Below are 15,098 nucleotides of genomic sequence, written 5' to 3'. Positions count from 1 at the left end.
CCAAAGGTCCCTTTCACGTGCCTGACCCTTCTCTGCACTCCACTCACAGTTGCTGTCCTTGGTCAATGCAGTTACAGAGTTCAGAGGTGCATTTGCAGAATTCACCTCCCACCCTGGGGGCGGGAGGTAAAGAAGCACCTTACTTGCTCCACTGCTTGGGCACTCGCTCACTGCTCCTCTCTGCAAGGCTCTGCTCTGGCCGTCTTCGCCAACCGCCTTGCTGGCCACTTGCCATGCCTCTCCGCTAGCCACCCTGCTGGCTGCTCGCTATGCCTCCCTGCCTCACCAGCCACTCGTTCGCCAGCCGACTGTCAGTCACCTTTTGCTGCCACCTGCCTCTCTGCTGTGATCTCTGCACATCACTCTCTTAGTAAGTTTCAGCTCTTTTCAGGCTGGGCAGAAACATTGCCCCATCTCAAGAGATTTCAGCTCTCAATTATTTTTAGCTCTTAGCAGGCAGGGCAGAAACACAGTCCTATGATTTCAGCTCTGATTAAGCATTTAAAATAACAAAGAGGCTCCTAATGAAGCCTCCTAAGGTTAAACCAGTCCAGGAAGGACCCTTGGGGGAGGGTCCACACCTCCTGGCTAGGACATCTGTCCCCACCCTCCTTACTTTCATAGGGCTCCGGCATTCGAGCCCCTGGCTTAACGAGATCCTTTTAGCTGTGGGTGATCCCCTCATGTGGGACAGGTCAAGCACAGCCCTGCCTCCCTGCACCCAGACAACAATGCCAAAAACATCCGCCATAGCACCCTGCACTCAGCACCAAAGTGACTTGTAACCCTACTCCAGCCAAAGTTGATTATTTTGAGCCGGCCTGCTCTATTGGCTGGATAGCTAAGCAGAGTAGGTGTGTTCATGTAAATCAGTTTGCTCCGGAAGTCTCTCCCACTCCCAGCTAGCTGTCAGGAAAGAATTTGTTCAGACCCCGCTTATGTATATATTCCTATAAAATTTCTATACAACACTGTTGGTTTCATCCCTGTTATGTTCCAAAGGAACTTTTGCATAAGGAGTAATTTACCTTGTTGTCTGCCACCAAGATCAGTTTTGCTTTTTGTGGTCATATACTGTTGTTGGCACCAGATAAGTAATTTTTTTAAATATGTGCCTAAACCTTAAGCATAGGAGTAGTTCCATTGAAGTTTATTGTCACTAGTCATGTGCTTAAGTACCTTGCTGAATGAGAACCTTTGTATTTGTGAAATGACCTAAACTTTTTGCCCTTTTAATTTTTATGTTAGTATTTGTAGAGCGTTACCATCAGCACCTTCTGTCATCTTAATTCCTTAGTAATTCTAATGGGTTTGCATTGAATTCAACAGCAACCGGACTGGGGCCCTTATCAGATCTGGGCTTATTTGAAATGACTAAAAATATCAACAGTCAATTTATATTTCCCTCAATTGCTTAAATGTCTCTCTGCAACCATGAATGTATATTTTCAAGTTCAGTCTCTTCTCTTATGTAGACCTACTATATAAAATTTGTGATCCTTTACAACTGCTTTGCATAGTCTCAGGAGGAGACTTTGTGGATCATAGGGATACATTTTTAGAAGCTTAGCTTTATTTTTTTCAACAATAGCATCATGTTCACATGCAGAACTGAATAAGGTCCCAATCCTGCAAAGACTTACAAATGTGAGTAACTCTATATACATTAACAATTCCACTGAGTTACTCAGGTGGGTATTTGCAGAATCAGGACTGAAACTTAATGAAACTGTCTGAATGTAAGTCATAATTTGGCAGGGATAGAAAATTACTTTACCTTGCTATTGTTTCTGCCAATAAAATATTATTTCTATTCAGAGATGACAAACATTTATTAATAAAATATTTTTCATACGAGTGCTTTGGGAACAAACGAATAAACAAACAAAATTTGTTGATTTAATTCACTCACTCTCCCTGGAGCAGAGGCTTCCAGCTGTTCCTACTTTATTGCAGGGCAAGGTATAAAAACAAAATGCCCACTTAATAAAAAACCACACCACATGTTACATTACTTATTGATTTTCAGTTTTGTTTTAAATGTAACTTAATTCTAAGTTAAAAGCAGAGAATTGAGTGTTTACAACTAAAAGGCAGCACAACCAGACTTTTTATACTTCAGCTATGTTTATGTTTCTATGGAAAGAGGTGGAATCCAGCTACTGTAGTTTTTCTCGTTCTAGATGAGCTTGCCTGGGACAGGACCAAAAGAAGAATGGTTTTGTGGATAAGCACAGTTTCTTGGATGGCCCTGACTTTCTCAACTACGTAAAATGGCTCCTTTTCCAATGCATACTCTGTACTGAAATGCAAGGTTCTTCCTTGGATGTACCATAAGGGATTTGTCGGGGACACAGAGGAACAGGTTCCATCCCCAGGTCTGTCAGGCTTGAGCAAGTCCATTAGGGCTTGATTCTGCCAGGTGCTGAGCTCTCTGGCCCCAATCCAGCAAAGCAATTTAAGCTCATGATGTATGTGAGTAGTTCCACTGAATCAGAGCTTCAGTGTTTAAGCACTTTTCTTAATCAGGCCCATCCTCTCAGTGATTTCAGCTTACATGATTTTTGCAGAAGTAGGCCCTTCATCTCTCTGTGCCTCAGTTAGTCATCTGTAAAATGGCAATAGTAATAATTACCTGTCACACAGCAGGCATGCATAGATAAATTCATTAATGTGTGTGGCATGCTAAGATACTATGGTGGTAATTACTATAGAAAGCCTTCTAAATAATAAATTAATAAAGGCTTAAAGTGAGCTGGATCACATGAGGGAATAAACCCGATTAAAAAATATAAGGGCCTCTGAAGTGGGTTGATTGCAGGTTAGAGGGTATTATACATGCATTTAAACAAGAGTGCTAAATCCTACTGCAGTTTTATCATTGGACAGAGAGAGAGTTATGGGACAACTAATGTCCAATGGAACATAAGAGTGGCCAACTAGGTCAGACCAATGGTCCATCTAGCCCAGTATCCAGTCTTCTGACAGTGGCCAATGCCAGGTGCTTCAGAGGGAATGAAAAGAACAAGCAATCATCAAGTGATCCATCCCCTGTTGTCCACTCCCAGCTTCTGGCAAATCAATACATACAGATGAATGAATATATATAATCAAACAAAAAAATTTCCTATTCACTTAGTGTAGTGAGCTTATATGGACTAAATTTTGCAACCAGTTAGTAAAAAAATTACCACTTAAAATATCACACCTGACCTTCTCTTTGGAAGAAGAATTGCAATAGCATATTAGGTTGAATTTTATTTCTTGGGTTGTTGTATCCATGTTGGTCCCAGGATACTAGGGAGACAAAGTAGGTGAGGTAAAAGTTTTTATTGGACCAACTTCTGTTAGTGAAAGAGACATGCTTTCAAGCTTACACACAGCTATTCTTGAGGTTTGGGGAGGTACTCAGGGCTTGCCTACACTTAAAATGTTGCAGTAGTGCTGGCTGCAGGTGCGCGGCTGTAGTGCTTCAGCGGAGATGCTTCCTACACCAACAGGAGGGGGTTCTCCCATCGGCACAGGCAATCCACCTCCCTGAGAGGCGGCAGCTAGGTCGACAGACTCATTCTCCCATTGACTGAATGCTGTCTATGCTGGGGGCTAGGTCGGTTTAACTGCATCATTCAGAGGTGTCGATTTTTCACACCCCTGAATGACAAAATTATACTGACCTAATTTATTAGTGTAGACCAGGCCTAAGAGTGTGTCAGTTAAATACAAGGTGGAACAGATTGTTTAGCATAAGGAATTAACATGTGTTGTAAGAGACCATTTTAAGTGAAGTGGGCAGTTAACACTTCTGCAGTCGTAAGACAAAGGAAAGTTAGTGGGTTACAGATTGTTGTAATGAGCCATAAATCCAGTGTCTTTATTGAATCCACGATTTGTAGTGTCTAGCAAAGTTATGAATTTAAGCTCCCTGTGTCATCTTTTGAAGGTGTTGTGCAGGTTTCCTTTGGGGATGGGGACTGAGAGATCAGATATGGAATGATCCTTTTGTGAAGTGTTCACCCATGAGTGATATGGTGTTTTTGTCTTTTATCATTTTTTGGTGTGAATTCATTCAACTTGTCCATCCTTGTGTCTGAATCATTGATTTGTTGTTCATTTTACAATTATATTTAAAAGTTAAAAAGAAAATCCATTCTTTAAAAAGGCCAGTTAATTTATAAAATGTTAATCTAGGTGACACTTTGTTCTGATTATGAGTTTCCACTTAAGCAGTCCAGGAATCCTGGGAGGGCTGTGGTACAGCATTTTAGTTTGTTTAATATGATATTGCTGTTTTGAGACTAAATACCTGAGATGTTTGGAATCACAAGCTGCTGAAGCGAGAATCAAACTCTGGGAAGGCAGGAGATTATTTATGATCACCTATGGCTTTAATTGGTTAAAATATTTTTCACTTCTAAAGTGGCAAAATTATAATCTGGTTCCAACATTACAAAATGGCTAGGGGCTGGATCCTACCCCTGCCAATGGAAGCAGGATCAAGCTGTCAGTGATCTAGCACATGCAAATCTGTCTCGAAGAGTTCCACGATTTTTATAAACTGGGAGACATTCTTTTCACTAATCTGGACCAAGGACTGAATGTCCCCAAAATAATTCCTACAGCGTATCTTTTAGAAAAACATCCAACATTTACACTGCTGCCTGCATGTAACACCTTGCCCTTTATGCCCACAGTATAGTAATTCAGGTGGTCATTGCTGACATAGTTACTTGGGCCAGACACTCTCAGATGGCAACTAGCATTTTATACAACTTCCTGAGTCAAATACTTTAATCTTACACATACTGTGTGAGCTTTGACTTTTTTCTTTTTCTCAGGCCCCCGCCCCTTTCTTTTTTTACTTGGATTTTGTAAATTGATTGATTTGAGCATTGGGGGTCTGCATACATGCCAACACAATGTCATTATAATGGTTGTAATGTAGTTTCAGTCTGATTTTGATAGCGAGTGTAACCTCATCTTATATCTTCTCTTCCAGTATCCCATGACTGAATCCATAAACTAAGCATACTCCACTACCAGTATGATTTTTTCCTTCTTATACAATGTATTACCTACAGGACCTTACATTGTCTGGTCCTCTCAGGATGAAATCCTGGCTCCACTGAAGTCAGAGAGGTCAGAATTTCACCATCAGGCTCCAATGTGACTCCTTCCATGTGCAAGAACTACTCATGTGAGGAAATGTTTGCAGGATTGGGCCCTCTGTATCTGCACTAATGCTGAAGACAGTACGCTGACTTGGACGCTGATCCTGCAAACACGTTAATTTTAAACTTGTGAGTAGTCTCACTGCCTTTGCAGGACCAGGCACCTTAACTCTATCATGTAGCACCACCATGAGGGAAAACAAAGAAAAAAAAAATCTAATGCTTTTCTAAAATTCCATTTGGTCTAATCTGGGGCCACAATCACCAATTAAAATTGTCTAATTATTTCACAGCATCTCTACAGAGTGGAGTAAAGTTGCTTAAGTATATTCAGTGTGCATTTCTGAACCTTGACATATCAGAATTTCTTTAAAGGTTAATCTTAACTCTGAATTCCCCGGGTTTATAAATAAATACTTGTTTTTGGAATAACTGCTATATTCCTTTATTGTATTTAACTGTAAATTACTGATATATGCTATCATCTTAACTCCATTTTAAAAGGTTTTATTTGGGATTGTTTAAGTTAGTACATGTAGGACATGGTTGAATATAGTAAAAAATGGGACTGTGGAATGGCAAACCCCAAACAGCTCTTTGAAAGCTCCTGACAGATTGTATAGTGGGATTTTTTAGCATATTGAGTGATGTCTGAAGATGGAGCTGTTGACTAAGTTTTGGAGAACAAAAAGGTGTATCAATGTATAAACATTTACAACACAAACTTCATAGCAGCAGTTGATGTAATCTCTTTTATATTATATATAAACAAATATGATACACATCATATACACCATCATGAATTATGGATGTATAAATAAAAGAGATAGAGATGGAGATAGATATATTTTCCAGGATATGCAAAATCATGCACAACATACACAGAATGCCTCATTCCAGAAGGGAAGAAGTAAATTAATAGAATTAATCAAGAGGAACATGGAAATGATCACATATTTGTGTTTTACAGTAACATTCTTGCTAAATACAAAAAGAAAACACTAATTTATACTTTCAAGGTACATCACTATCTCCCCCTTATTTTGTGTTCCCTCCACATTACTTTATTTATATTATATACATACATATTATGTATGTGTGTGTATAGTGATTCGATTTCGTCATGTTATACTCATAGATGACATCTTTTCAATAATCACAGCAGTAAAGCTGTCAGCTACAACTGAAGTGGTCATTCTTTCCAGTGTTTTGTAAATGTAAGCTTACCCTCACATAGGACCATCTTTCAAAGATGGATTAATGTAATCAAAATACAGTGAATTTTAAAAATGCATGTAATTAGCAACAAAAAAGCTCTTGTGTTTCTCTTATTTGTATGTGTTTTTGTGGTGCAAGTTGGCACTAATTTACTGCCTGCCCTTCTTCACTTTCAGTGGACACTAAGGATCGGATATGTCAAAACACACACATGGGGATTTTCATAAGCATAAAATTAAGCATGTGCATAAATCGTTGAAGGATCAGGGCCTAACATATAATAGAGTCAGTCCCATTACACACAAGCAGGTTTATATGCATGTCCTGCACAGGCATGCGCATGCACACACACAGAGCTGGGATTTAGAATAACTATAAAAGAATAGGTATCTTTCCAGAAACTTGAAAGGGATTTTTGTCCAAGTCTTGCAAGGAGGAAAACACTGTGTTTGGTTAATTAAGTACAATTATTATAATGCTGGCTTTTAACGTGGCTCTTACCTTCCTTCCTACAGGAATCACAACATAAGCATAGCCTGAAGGTACTCAGTCCATTACTTATTTAGGATGGATTATCTACCTAACTGATGCATTATTACTATCTTTTTCAGTGTTGCTTGGAAAAGAATAAATTTTGGATTTGTAATGAACCATAATATTCTCAAACACACATGCACAATCACACACCAATGTTTTTCTTTCATTATCGGTCAGTTTAATTAAGACATTTTAATCAAACTCCTGTGCAGGTATAGTAAGAATTAATCTTGCCAACAGATCTGAAAATGAGCAAGCTGTCTGCTATTTTTTTCATTTAAACTTTTTAAAGAGCATGCATACATAATGCAAAATATCATCTACACCGTGTCTAATTACTAGATCTAAATCCTGAAGCTTTACATAGTCTCAAAATAAAAAAACAAACATACAAACAGACTCTAGGGTATATATTGCTAATAAGATAACTAGCACTGTTTTAGTTAATTTTTTTCCCATGGGCTGTAACTTGACAAACATTTACCTGGGCCTTAAAAATAGCAAGAAAATCTCAGCCTGGAAGCATATTTTATATTCAACATTAAGAGCCTGATCATAAAAGTCCCTCTATTAATGGAATTCCCATTTACATTCAAGAATCAGTACCACTGATTTCAATGCAAATTCCAAATATATTGCACTGACAGCTCCAGGGCCGGCTCCAGGCACCAGCTTACCAAGCAGATGCTTGGGGCGGCCACACCGGAGAGAGGCGGCACGTCCGGCTCTTCGGCAGCGGGTCCCTCACTCCTGCTCGGAGCGAAGGACCTCCCACCGAAGTGCTGCAGATCGTGAGTTTTTTTTTGGGGGGGGGGGGGGGGGAAGAAGGGGAAGGGGCTGCTTGGGGCGGCAAAAACCCTGGAGCTGGCCCTGGACAGCTCAGGTCCTAAAACATGAAAAACATATCGGTGGTTCTCAAACTTTTGTACTGGTGACCCCTTTCACACAGCAAGCCTTTGAATGTGGCCCCCTTATAAATTAAATTAAAAACACATTTTTTATATTTAAACTATTATAAATGCTGCAGGGTAGCAGGGTGTGCGGGTGGAGGCTGACAGCTCGTGACCCCCCCCACCTAATAACCTCGCGACCCTCTGAGGGGTCACAACCCCCAGCTTGAGAACCCCTGCATTAGCTTGTGGGTAAGGTGGATAAAAGTAAAATTCCCAGAACGTTGCTGTCTGAAGATACTTTTTGGGGCTAATAAAACTCAAAATCACTGCAGCCTGGAACATCATTAATTCTTAATAAACTATTTTAGTTTGAAAAAATGTCAGAATATATTTACCTGTGAAAAGCTGCTACTCTGCACATACACCAGCCACTTTTCAAAATTTAAAAAAAAAAAAAAGCTACTTATTTACAGTGCAGCAGCATCTAGACAAGCTTCCAATTGAGATTAGGGCCCCATTGTGCTAGGCGCTTTACAAACACAGAGTAAAAGATCATCTCTGCCATGTAAAGAGCAAACTGACAAGATTAAACAAATGGGTGTAACGTATAGCTGGAAGGTGTGGAACAGGGAGGACACGGAAAACATGCATTTACATAGCCCAGATTTGGCTGGGACAGTCCATTTCTTAAGCCCTGTCCTGGCCGTCCTGACTTTCTTGGCAAGAGCAAATAGGACAAATGCCCACTTTTGTCAAAAAAGTGGGGTGCGAAAGAACATGGGGGGTGGGGAGAGCAGTGATGCCAGCCCCAGACTCACATGGGGGGGGGGGGGTTAGGCAAGGGTTGGGCGAGCAGTGATGCCAGCTCCAGTGCCGCATGCGGAGGGGAGTTTGGGCCGTGCGGGGGGGGGAAGACACGCTTTGGCAAGTATCTCAAGCCAGCCCAGTGCTGGGGTTGGGGGGAGGGTTCGGGCTAGCCCCACGTGTTGTCCATTTTCCCTTTGAGAAATATGGTCACCCTTGTGCAGCTAGATGGTTTCAAATTGGTTACTGCACATTAGAGCAGCGTGAAACAAACATCATGAAACCAAAACTCAGGCCAGGTTATTTAAACTATTAATACAGTTTTGTGAACCTAGGCCAAGTTTCGAGTTAACTTTGACGAAGGTTCAAGCGAGCTTATGCCTATTTATGTTTTGGGCTGGAACCCATATCAAACTGTATGGTTTTGGATGCCAAATCAAGAAACCTCAGTGTCTGAGTGAGTTTCACTGAGATTATGGGTTAATTTGAACTGAGTCACAAATGTAAAGATTCTGTTTGATCTAAAAGGTTCCAACAGACACAAAGCAAAACACAGGACAAAGGTTTATGTGAGCCCCTGTGAACTATGATCCCAGACATTTGCACAGCTTCACTGCACATACTGGGCCAATGTACTTTTTAAAACTCCCAGCAGCCTTTTATAACAAGGATGGAATCAAGCTCAAGGATCAATGCGGATTGCAACAGCATCAGTATGACACACAGAGAGACATGGTCACTCCAATAGGCAGGTCCCAAGTCTCTTAGAGCTCTAGAGATCAAAACCAACAGTTTAAGCTCCACACAGAAATCCAGAAATTAATGGGCAGACAGCACAGATCTCAGACAATGGTAACATACGCCACTGAGAGGTGCTGCTTAACAAGCAGACTGCTGCATTCTGCACCAGCTTGAGTTTCTGTATAGATTTAAGATGTACCCTATGTAGAGCACATTGCAGGTTTCAAGGTAAAAAAGGTCATAGATGATGGTAGCAAGGTCCATTTCTGAAGGTCAAAATCCATCTTTTCCTCATTCACCTTTAACATTCTGAGATATGCCTGTTGGATTTAGCTTTTCCTTTGTGTGGAGACAATGAAATCATTTCTCTGCATGTTTTTAACACATCCCTCAAACTTTAGATGTGGTCTTCCATCTCTAAGGCTATGTCTACACTACTGTGATAAGTCAACCTATGCTACGCAACTCCAGCTACTTGAATAACATAGCTGGAGTTGATGTACCTTAGGTCAAGTTACTGCAGGGTCTACTTACCTTACTCTTCTCATCGGGGGTAGAGTATAGGGGTCGACTGGAGAGAGATCTGCAGTCGATTTGGAGGGTCTTTACTAACCCCGCTAAATCGACCGCTCATTGGATTGATCTCAGAGCATCAATTCCAGCTGTTGTGTAGACCTGCCCTAAGATTATTTCTTCCGATTTGCTCAGTTGCTCATTTGCATTTATTAAAGAGATTAAAGGAAGAATCTACTGCAGTACATTTTTAAAAAGCTTGTGTGTTGATTCTCTAACAAATCTATTTCAGTCATCGGTTTCATGAGGTTTGGTTAGCTATTATATGATTAATGGGGAAAGGGACTATTCATAGACATATTATACAACTGGGATAATGCAAACATCTCTCCATAGATTTTCTTGGCTGTAAAATGTTGAGTAGAATCAACCAGATTTATCTGGTAATTGTAGAGAAAATAAATGCCATTGTGCCTAGGATTTCTGACTAGCAGCGTGTGCTCATCTTGACAGTTTATGTGAATTTCCTATCTTTTCTTTTTAAATATTTATCAGACAGTCATTAACAGGAACTGTTTTTGCAACATTCTCTGCTATTGAAGATTCTACTGGGATATAATTGACTGCAAGTTGAACCGTGCGTTATGAGGGCTTATAAGGGTGCCAAGGTCAATGGTATCATTGTAGAGCTTCCAATAAAGAGGATTGTTGTTAGTAGAATGAGCCATTAAAAATATTTAAGGCCATATACTACCATGAATCTCAGCATGGAACTTCCATTGACATTTGACATCAGCTATAGTCCTGTCTTCAATCTACTAAATCTCTTTTAACAGTGTTCTATTGTCTGATGGGATAAAAAAAGAACACCCCCCCCCCCACACACACACAAGTTAACACTGAATAGTTCAACAAGCTGCATAACATGCTTCAGAATCCACTGAAACTAAAATATTATTTGTGAATTTCACTAGTAGTGTTCTAATTGATGGCATACTGCATGAAGGGCCTTCCTGTCATCTTTGTGTCACAGTTCCCACCTAGCCAGAAGCCAGAAAACTGAAATTCAAAAGTATTCTGATCTGCATTACAAAAGTACCACATAATTGGGCACAATTTGGTACTATTAGCAGCAGAAGCCTAAGCCAATATGGATCTTGAATTGCTGAAGCTATTATGCTATATGTTTATTTACTGTACACTGACACCCTGAGGATCAAGGAAACCATCTTAATCAGCAGATGGTCTTTGCATTTAGACAAAACTATGCATTTTGGAACAAGACAACTGTAGTTGCTACTGTTGGATTTCATCTTAAGAAAAACAGCTTCCAAGCTTGCTAAATTGCCTCTTTACCTGAGGTGTGCTGCTATTAGCTCTCAGTTAGCTTTCTGCCATTTGGGAAGCAGACTATTTCAAGTCTAGTCTACAATAACTCAGAGAATTGTATTTAAAAACAGTCCATACAATTTTATGCCACACTCACCAATTTTCAAGTAAAAGCACTTTTGCTCATGAGTAAAAATATTCAGGTTTCAGCTGCAAGAGAAAGCAAGAAGGAAAGAGTGTCATTAGTCTCATGCTAATTTTGGAATAATAATTAGTTTATTAAAAGTTTTTTATTTAATCAGAATTTCATTACAATCTGGGCAGTTTACTCTGACAGATTTCACCCACCCCAGCCAATGTAAGAACATCCTTTAATACAGCTATTTTATTTTATCTGACAGTCATCATTAAGAGAGAAACAAAACCTCATGCCTTCCTCCTGCTCCAAAGTGCAGACGGAATACTCTGCAGTGCAGATTTCCATGGCTGCTATGCATTTCATTATGAACGGCAACTTTAAAAATCTGTAAAGACAAATTCTTGTCTAAAAGAATAATAATTAGTAGTAATTGAACTAAAATCTGGTTAGTGTGTGTCATTTGGTTGTGAATGGTGAGAGTAAATAAATGGAGATATGATAGACTTTATGGGATGTCCTAGGACTATACTGAAGGAGAACGCTGTGAGCTCAGAAAAGAACATTTTCCAAGATTCACTAACCTTGTTGATCTGCCACTTCTCTGTGATATTCAGAGCCCCAGTGACTTCTTCAATTCCTCCTGTTCATTATGGATCACATCCGTCCAATCTGGGAACTGAAACAATACCATGTAATTTATAGGACCAAAACCGACAGCGTGGATTCTGAATACCTAATATCAGATTCTTGTAGCAAAAACATTCTGAACAGTAAACTATCTCCACCCACCCAAAAGACACACACACCAATTTTTTTTTATTGCAGAGTAGTTCTGAGTAATTAAATAATCTGGAAAAATTGTACTCTGCATAGAGACATTCTACATTAGGAAAAGAGGCTGAATTTGCTGAGTAAATGATTTCCCTTGAATTATTTGCTAAAATCTGGGAATAACTGAACTCCTCATTTCATGGTGAATCAGTTTTACTGGTGTGGGAGGACTGAATGATTTCCAGTTAGGAAAAGGCCAGTATTCTCTTGGCTAGAAGATTTACCTTTAACTCACACATTGACATGGTGCATGCTAACCATACGGTGAGCACACTGTATGTGCATTAAGTGAAAGTCCAGCCACAGAATAGGGAATCTGGCAAACTGGCTATATTTGTTTAGAGAGTCTGAGCACTAGGTGGCCAATGCAGTAAGATAAATAGTAACTTTAATGTATTCAAAAATGCTCATTAAATGGAGTATTATTTAGGAATGGGTCTTATACATGGTAAGGCTACATTCCCCCTTCACAGCCATACTGCCACAGTGAGTTAATTGGGGTTGCATAGGGCAAGGGCAAGATTTTGCTCAATCATTTCCAATGAGCATCTCTTGCAACCTGACCTCATTTTATAAGTTCTGCTGGCAAATTGTGTTTTTAGATAAAGTTTCATTAAAAATGTTTAGAAATTGCTGTTAACGCTATTGGCCTGATTTTTATTTAAATGATATGCAGTGTTGGTGTAGGCGTGTCAGTCCCACGGTATTAGAGAGACAAGGTGGGTGAGGTAATATTTTTTATTGGATGAACTTCTGTTGGAGAACTCAGCCTCCATAAGCTGATGTAAGCTTGAAAGCTTGTGTCTTACCAACAGAAGTTGATCCAATAAAAGTTGATCCACCTTCTCTCTCTCATTAAACTTACAGTTTTACATTGTAACTCAGCTGATGTTGACAGATTTATCCTGATTTACATAGGTTTGAGGTTAAGTCAGGCCCCATGGCTCTGAAAATGAGAGAAAGTTAGAGAGAAGAACTAAGTTCTAATATTTAATGTGCTAAATGATTTTTTAACATGGATGAATGTGAATGCCAAAGACACCAACGGTTCTGGAATCTTTATGACAAGTTGGAAGGGAGTGGTGTTGCTCCACTATAGTGATTTCTGCCTTCATCTTGAATTCTTCTAATTGTATTCCTTAGCTGTTGGGGTTTTGGCTTTTTCAGCTTGCTTGTTTAGAACTCTGACCCCCATGGCAAGTATTATATACACTTTAAGGCTACGTCTTCACTACCCACCTGAATCGGCGGGTAGAAATCGATCTCTTGGGGAATCGAATTATTGCGTCTCGTCGGGACGCGACAATCGATCCCCGAATCGATGCTTGTAGTCCACCAGCGCAGGTAGGAGTAAGCGCCGTCGATGGGGGAGCCGCGGCGGTCAATTTGCCGCCGTCCTCACAGCAGGGTAAGTTGGCTCAGATACGTCGAATTCAGCTACGCTATTCGCGTAGCTGAATTTGCATATCTTAATTCGATCCCCCCCCCCCAGTGAAGACGTAGCCTAAGACAACATTGTTTTCTAATTGGTGTAGAACCAGACTTGACCCTCGTGTTTGATTACTGGTGAAACTGGACCAAATAAGGGGAGCTTCAAAAACTGCAAACACATTTCACTAGTTCAGGAACCAGGCTGCTCACAATGACAGACAGGAAACTTACAAAGAAAATAGCCAACTTTCCAAGATCATGTCATTTTATTCAGGGCTAACAAGGGACACTCCTGCATCTGGCAAGCACTGTCACATTTCTGCATCTCCTCTGCATTGAAAGGCAGTTTTGTAAAATTATCTGCATAGATTTTTTAGTGGAAGAGTATCCATATAATAGTTTGGTAACGTAAGCAGAATGGCAATAAATTAGTTACACACACTTATGCTACTACATAATTTCCTGATGATTGTGCAGAAAAACCATAGGAGGCTCTGCTATGTGGTGGCAGAACAATTAGTTGACTTTGCCTGGGAAAACATCGACTGCCCATTAGATGGACTGAATCTGTGTCTACCTTCTCCCACTTGGTGCCAGATGATTCTGAGGCCTCTGTGGAGCCTGGGGTTGCAAGTTTACTTCCTGGACCAGGGTCACAGCCTGGGCTCTGCTAACAAAGAATTAAAATTCATGAACTAATTCATCTTTACAATACCTCTGAGGTAATACTGCCCCTATTGTTAAGTGCTATCCACATTTTATCTAAGGCGTTGTCTAAACGCTGGTTAGCGTGCAGCAAGCTGGGGTGTGAATATACAGCGCACTAACCTGCCACTCACTAATTGAACATATTCTGCAGTGGGCATTGACATACTTCTGTTTCAAACTAAACTCACAGGGTAACTGTAAGTCAACCAGTTCCCTGTGGGGCACCATATCGAATGATGAAGCAATAGCACATCCTTGACTAGCCCAAGCAAAAGGGGCATAGTCTCCCTCAATTTGCACTACCCACATGGTCTTGTCCTTTTACAAGAAATTGGAGGAAAGCCCCATTCCTGTATGTACTACAGAGGTTTATCTTTCCTAGTGCTCTTTCCATCAACTGTAGCTCTTCTAATCTACTGATTACAATGCAGTTTCATTGAGAAATCTACCAGAGGATGAGCTATGCTACACAGAAATTTGTCTTAGTCATGTTTTAGGTAGAGCTGTTCAAGCTTGCAATAATGAGGCTGAAATATACATCTATATGTGGTTAATAGAGAAGTTCAGAGAGACAGAGCGAGAAAAGATGATACAGAGAAAAATCAGACCTATACAGATGGACCCACATCAGTCAAAAGGAAATATAGAGTCCCGGAAATATAGCATTATATAATATGGCTCAACCTACCAATATAGTATGTATATTCAGCATGACGGTGGAGTGCTCAAGTGGGTGGATTAAAAAAAAGAAAGTTCCTCTTAATTAAATGAGGGGAAAAAACTCAA

At 40.1% G+C, this 15,098-nt stretch overlaps 1 long non-coding RNA gene across 1 annotated transcript in view; it reads right to left on the bottom strand.

Moving 5' to 3' along the window:
- Positions 1-1,760: 1,760 nt before the first annotated feature.
- LOC135983588 (uncharacterized) overlaps positions 1,761-15,098 on the bottom strand; it is a 36,634-nt gene continuing 23,296 nt past the window's right edge. The window contains exons 2-4 of the long non-coding RNA XR_010601290.1: positions 11,924-12,018; positions 11,361-11,413; positions 1,761-2,608 (exon numbers count right to left, since the gene is read on the bottom strand). This is a non-coding gene — a long non-coding RNA (uncharacterized LOC135983588). The remainder of the gene's footprint in view (positions 2,609-11,360; positions 11,414-11,923; positions 12,019-15,098) is intronic.

This window comes from Chrysemys picta, chromosome 5 (genome assembly GCF_011386835.1).
Source record: "Chrysemys picta bellii isolate R12L10 chromosome 5, ASM1138683v2, whole genome shotgun sequence".
Taxonomy (NCBI): Eukaryota; Metazoa; Chordata; order Testudines; family Emydidae; genus Chrysemys; species Chrysemys picta.
Note: the sequence above shows the minus strand (reverse complement) of the source record. Positions and strands in the feature narration are given on the sequence as shown.